Raw genomic sequence first — 6936 nt, forward strand, 5'->3', positions numbered from 1 at the left:
CTTCTTAGCATAAAACTCTTCAAGAAAAAAAGTTTTTTCAAAATAGATTGGAATCGTTGGCCATCAAGCATAGCTACAATAATGGACACATTACTTTGGTTTTAGCGTTGATGAAATTGGCAGATTACAGGTCAAGAAAAATAGGAATTTAAAATCGGGACTTTAAGAGAAAGATTAATAAGTGGAAAAATTAAAAGGAGTGATTAAAAAGATAAAGGTAAAGAAATTTTAAAAGAGAGAAATAACAAGAAAGGTGATTTAAAAGAGAGAGAGTGTGCGAGAGAGGTAGATGCCAAAGAATAGAGAGAGATTTAGAAGAAAGATAGAAAGAGATTTAAAAGAGAGAGAAATGAGAGAGAGAAAGACTAATAAATTAGAGATGTTAAGAGAAAAAAAAGAAATTTGAAGATAGAAGAAACCAAAAAGAGAAAAGAGAGAAATTAATACGGGGGGGGGAGAGAGAGAGAGAGAGTAATAACGGAGATATCCTTCATTTTGATAGAAATTAAAATTATAAGCTCACGAAATAATTTAGAAATTACAGACTTCATCACTTTTTGTATAGATCAGATAGGAACATGGGTTCATCGTAGAGGCAACGTCTCCACGGCCTCTTTAGGATATTATTTTAAAATATTTTTGAAATCGGCAAAGGAAATCTAAGGAATATATATACAGAATTATATGTATATATGTATATGAAATATCTCATTTAATCTATTGATTTGCAAAAAAAAAAAAAAAAGTTTCACCCACCATTGGGGATGAGAGGAAGCCAAACTATGAAGGTGAATAACCTATTTCAAAAAGAGGTTGATGAAGAAAGCACTTATTGTGTTCTTCTCACATAAAAAAGGCACCTCTCTATGAAAATCACTGTTCAAGAACCACTAAAGAGATGGTCAGTTGGTGGTTTATTGAAGAAAAGAGGATTAGAAGGTGGCTAAAGAAGCAGTTCATGATGAATGGTAGAGATGATGCCAAGATGCATATTAACATATACACGTTAGTAGAGTTTTCTCCCCCATGGACTACCTCCAACCTCAAAAATCAATATTAAAGAAATTTCATTCCCAAACTCTCATCATATGCATTCATTCATTCTAGAACCGAAAATCAGCCATCTATACATGCACAACATCTATCTTGTAGAAACATAAGTGAAACAAGCATTTTAGGAGACACAAAAAGAAAGAAACATGTATGGTTCCCATCGAGATTGACAAAAAGAATGAGGTAAGGCTGGGCGTCGGGCTGGGCCGCCGCCGGGCCACCGCCGGGCTGGGTTTGGGCCGGGAAAATCCCGGGCCGGGCCGGGCCCGGGCGGTCGGGCGGCCCGGCCAGCCCGACTCCAGCCCTCGAGCGGTCGGGCGGCCTCCGCCCTGAGCCCTCGGCTCGCTCGGTCGCTCCCGTGACCCTCCCTCTCTCTTCCCGTCTGCCTCTCCATCTCCCTCCCGCCATCTCCCTTTCCCTTCCGTCTCCCTCTCCTTCTCCCTCCCGCCGTCTTCCTTTCCCTTCCCTCCCTCTCCTTTTCCCTTCCATCTCCCTCTGCTCCCTTCCGTCTCCCTCCCGTCTCCCTCTCCCGTTTCCCTCTCCGCCTCCCTTTTCTCCCTCTCCCTCTCCCCCTCCGTCCACCGCAGCCCCGCAGCTCCCCTCCCTCTCCGCCGCGATGGCCGGCCGTCTTGGGGGCATCCGCCGGCGGCCACCCACGAAGTTGGGTGGCCTGCCGGTGAAAAACTACCGCCCGCCTGCCGTTCGGCAGGCGAGCGGTGAAGGGCCTGGACGAGACACTCGACCGCTCGGGTGGTCGAGCGCAGGTCGGGTCCGGAGCGCAAGTCGGGTCCACCAAACGGGCCGGGCCAGGCCGGGCCTGATTTCTGTGGACCAGGGCCGGGCCGGGCCTGATTTCTGTGGACTAGGCCCGGTACCCGGCCCGGCCCGGCAATATATCGGGCCGGGCCGGGTTTTAGAGGGCCGAGCCAGCCCAGCCCGATACCCACCCCTAGAATGAGGGTCTAGGAAGGAGAGAGGCTTGCACAACTCCAAAATCCCCATTTGAATGCTGCAAGGGTTCCTCAATAGTTAGCACACACTCAAGGATGAAAATCCAGGTGTATTCATGTAGAGAAATAAAGCTAAAAATAAAAAATTTTGAATTTATTTTTTTTTTTAATTTTCAACAGTTATTATGAATTTCTCAACCTTTTCAATTTTTTTTCAGTACTTTTTTTAGGCTTTGACCCATGGTATTGGCCCCTATCCCTACCAAGTCCCTTTAGAGGTCGTTTGATTGTTGTCCATTGAGACAGGACAGACAGGACGTCCTGTCCATTACATTACTGTCATGTTCTCATGGACAACGATGTTTCTTGTCCGCCGTTTGATAATTTTAAGAACAGAACACTATGATCCTTTTGTCCACCGTTTGTTTTGTATATGTCCGTTCTGTCTGTTCTGTCCGTCCTGTCTAAGGTTTGTTTCTGTTTTGTCTGATTTATCCGTTCTGTCTGATGTTTGTGTCTTTCATGGTCTCTGTTCAAAGTGTCTGTTCTATCAAGTGTTTGTGCCTTCCATGATCAGTTTTATCTTTTATATTTGTTCTATCCGCTATATGAAATTATATCAATATCAAATTAGGTGCATCCAAAAAACACCAAGTCGAACCCCACAAGAAAGAACACATTCAACTAGCAAGTTTTTTTTTTCCTTTTTTTGTGAAAAGTTGGAAACGGAAGGACACAAAATCTTTGTTTTTTAATCACCATAAAAAGATATTTTATGAGCACTTCCTTAGTTGGAATCAATTGGACTATGAAAATAACCACCTTACTTGTTCCATATGTCATGAATATTTATATCTACATGTTCTAAGCAATACACCGACAATCTCAAGTTAGATTGATTATGTCAAAATAGTCTTTCAAGTTGCAAGAAGATTATAATTTGAGGTAACAACGTCTAAGCCTCAAGTTTTGTACATGAGTCCATAGAGCCAACTTTACCATGTTCTTCAACTTTGGATCTTATTACATACAAACTAACAAGTGGAAAGAAAAGAAAACATGCCACAAAGATCGCACTATTCATTTTTTACGGAACGAAACAAGCAACACACTGCCCTTATTTATCCAGCCTATGAAATTTCCTCAATATTCACACTACAAAGAGCTAAAAGTTCGGCACTAGACGACCAGGCCAGGCAGCCATGGGTGCTCACACCTCTACCGTCCATCCATTTCGATTTGGAAGGAACCATTATATGGTCAGCTTCTGTCAAGAGCGGCAGCGACTCTGCCTTCAATCTTTACAGGCTTTGAATAGTATTTGTCGATAACATTTATAAATTCATGTTGCTCGCTGCATCTGCTCTGTTTCTAACTGTAATACAAGTGAAAGAAAGAAAAATAAAAAAGGAAAAACAATTGACATTTGTCAACACTCTTTGGACACACCCCTTTCACACCCCTTTCACTTTTTGCAGAAGCTCCACTGGAATTCCATGGTTCACTAACTACAACAAGTGCAAAGCCACAATCAAGTTTTTTTTTCTGCAGCACAAAATAATTATTAAACACATATCAACTCGATGCTCTATGATCGAGCAACGACAAATGGCCTATCAACATGGGAATTCAAACTTGAAACAAAGCCTACATAAGCGTATCAATGGCTACAAGAGAAGTCTGCACTCATAAAAGAACATCAAGAGAGCAGGATGTAGTCTTAATTTCCACATATAGGAAGATTGAAATATATTAAAAGCAAAAAAAAATTGGCATTAAAAGTATCAAAAACTGTTGCTAAAAGAATATAAATCATCAGTGCATTTCAGTAACAGAGTTTTAATCCTTTACCATATAACAACATCCAGCAACCAACAAATTAGAATATATATATCACAATAGCAAGGTTTAAGGGTTTCTTTCCGAGTGAAAATGAAAAATAGTGAGAAGCACAACTTGCTTAAAGCATAAATAAAGGTTCGTATGCTTGGGAACCAAAGCTGAATCATATAATAATTGATAAAATTTATAGAAAAAGGGTGCTCCACCAAGATCTGTTCATAGGTATCTACTTTCTTTAGGAAAGAGAGTAACCACCGTAGGATTGGAGAATAAACGACTGCAGCTACCCACATTTACTGTGCCCCTCCTCATCCTTTCATCATGTAGTTGTCGAAGATCCCTGTTTCTAGAAAACCTCAACCAAGATGATTTCATGATCACTTTTGTTATTTCCATTACAAAAAAAAAGTATGAAAATCAGGTGATTCTTTCCACACCTTTTGGAAGATTGAAGGTCCGCATGAGCTGCAAAAAGCTTCAAGTGTATTTCTGCTCTGTTGAAGATCCTGTGTGCATTTACTCTCTAGCTTCTCAAGCTATGGTTTTGGTTAGATAACATGTTCCAATTTTTTTTTTGTCGCAAACAGGAGGTGGCAAAATGATTGAGAAGGAACATACCAAATTTGTTGACAACTGTCAAATGTGGACCGGATGAACTAAAATACAAATGTAAGTCATTTAAGAATTTCAGCAAACACTTCATCTGCGGCTAATGAATTTACAAAGTAACATCAGACAGAAAAACCTAACAAGAACATTGCTCTGCTAGTCATATTTTTGGTAACAGTACAGAGAGGATGCCCTTAAAAATTGCTTGGCCTTGTAGGCTCGTAAGAAAGAGCGCGAAGGGAAAAAAAATATAAGCACACAAATATGTTTTTCAATGGCGTTTCAAGGATGCCATAAAAATTTCACAATTTCAATGGCATGGATAGATGCAGGAAGGAAGGGAGAGAGACAACGAGAGAAAGAAAGAGAAAAGGACCCCAAATCGACGTAAAGGAGCAAGAACCCTAGTTACTGCAAATCAGGGACAAATAGAGGGAAGGAGCGAGAGAGAAAACAAGAGAAAGAGAGAAAAATGAAAACCATACCTCACCTGAAAAAAGTTATTCATGGCAATGGAGCTCCTTGCACCAGTGAAGGTGATCGCACGAGATGGAATGGAGGAAGCAAAACCGTCGGTTGATGGAATGGACGAAGGGACCAACAGAGAGAGCAAATGAGCTTAGAGAAGTGGGCCAGAAGGAGAGTAAAAAGAGAGAAGGGGGAGAAATGGAGGAGAACGAGAGAAGGAGAAAGCGGGAGGAGAACGCGAAGAGGAGAAGAGAAACAGCTGAGTTCGACTCGAAGACAAGTCGGGGGTGAGAGACGAGTGTCTTGTTCCGTGCTGTTCCGAGGGTTATCTCGGAACAGCCTGGACTAGGAGAGCAATTTATACCCCTGTTCCGTTGTTCATCGTGTCCGTCCTGTACCACGGACGGCGTTTGATGGAAAAATTCATTAAACTGGACACGCCTGTTCTGTTCCGCGTGTCCTGTAACCATCAAACGACCTCTTAGGGAATGTTGGTAAGGCTAATATCCCTTCAACAGACCAAAATGCAGCTCAAAGAGCTGGTTTTGGGAAAGGAATAGGCCTACCAACTGGGTAGGCTAGGGCCAAGCGCCCTGCAGCACGTTCGGCCTTGATCGTCTATGCACGCTGCAGTGCGAAGGATCGCAACTTAGATTTTTTTTTTTTTTTGAAGTGAAATTTTATCATTTGTCGAGGCAAAATGGCTTCTTTTTTTTTTTTTTTGCAAAAAGGAGTCCTGCTTATGATTTGGACTCATTTTGGATCCAAATTGGAGGAAATGTCTGGGTCGATGCTAAAGGTTCGAATCACATATTTGGTCTGTGTTTAATCTTGAAGTATGGATTTTGGATCGATTTTATAAGGCGAACTTGAGTCACAAAGTGAGGAGGAGCTTGTGAGGGTTCGAATCACATATCTGGATTTTGGATCGATTTGGATCCTGGTTTTGGGTCTAGTGATGGATCTAAAACTCAGATTTGGTTTTAGATATGGATCTAGATCTATAACATAGTTTTCAATGTAGAGCTGGGATTTCAATACAGATCTGGATCCAAGGCTTGGTTTCAGATTTGGAGATTGGATTTGGATCGGATCTATCTATAATTGGGATTTGAATCTAAAGTTCAGATTTAAGTATTTATGTGAAAATTTTGCGTTGAATCTAGATAAAAATTTAGATCTGAATTGTAGATTGAGGTTGGGATTGGGTTTAAAGTCTGAGATTGGATAAATTGGGTTCCAAATCGAGTCGACAATCAAATCGTAGAAGAAATTGATCAAAATAAAGGGAAATCGAAGAACTTGATGCTTAAAATTCTTAAAATTATTGTAAATTTGCTATAAAATGTTTGAAAATGCTGAATATAGATTTGAAAATTTTGTGGTGATTACAGCTAACCTTTTCGTTGTTGTCATTCACATGACTCTCCAGAAGTACCAAAGAAACTTTTAGTGAACGAATAGATTAAACAAAAAAACGAGCAAGAAAGAGGAAGCAAGTGATCAATTTACAATGACGATTCTCCTCATGTTATGTAGCTTATAATGGTGGCTTCCCAAATGTGAAGCCACCTCCCCTTTGTCCCCTCAAGGTTCAGAGTTGCTTGAGGACATGGGTGGTCATATGGTACATCATCCAACTTAAATATAATGTATGCCATCATTTGTAGTATATAAGAGTAGCACCCATAAGAATCGAATTAAGGACCCATCATTAGCGCGACACTCAGGTCAACCAACTATGCTATACAAATCTAAATCTAAGAAGTTTAAGTAAGCTTAAGAATGATAGTTGGATACAAATTGGTATTGTTGAACAAAAAACTTGCTAGGAGTATCAAGTTTTTAGAAGAGGGTATTGTGTTCCTACTTCAAGTGGCTCTAGAAAGTGTGGTTAAGAAGTTTCGAGTACTAACAAATAGAGCATTGGGAAGATATCTTGATTTGACAGCCAATTTCAGCTAGTTTGCATGAACTTGATTGAGAGTTTGAATATGGTAATTGCAATAGACTG

At 40.6% G+C, this 6936-nt stretch overlaps 1 long non-coding RNA gene across 1 annotated transcript; it reads right to left on the reverse strand.

Annotated features, from left to right (window-relative positions):
- Positions 1-2987: 2987 nt before the first annotated feature.
- On the reverse strand, positions 2988-5237 carry LOC126410305 (uncharacterized). The gene is made up of 2 exons (XR_007574091.1): positions 4283-5237; positions 2988-4191 (listed from the first exon to the last, which is right to left on the reverse strand). It is a non-coding gene; the product is annotated as an uncharacterized LOC126410305 (long non-coding RNA).
- Between the last annotated feature and the right edge of the window lie 1699 nt (positions 5238-6936).

This window comes from Nymphaea colorata, chromosome 8 (assembly GCF_008831285.2).
Source record: "Nymphaea colorata isolate Beijing-Zhang1983 chromosome 8, ASM883128v2, whole genome shotgun sequence".
Taxonomy (NCBI): domain Eukaryota; kingdom Viridiplantae; phylum Streptophyta; class Magnoliopsida; order Nymphaeales; family Nymphaeaceae; genus Nymphaea; species Nymphaea colorata.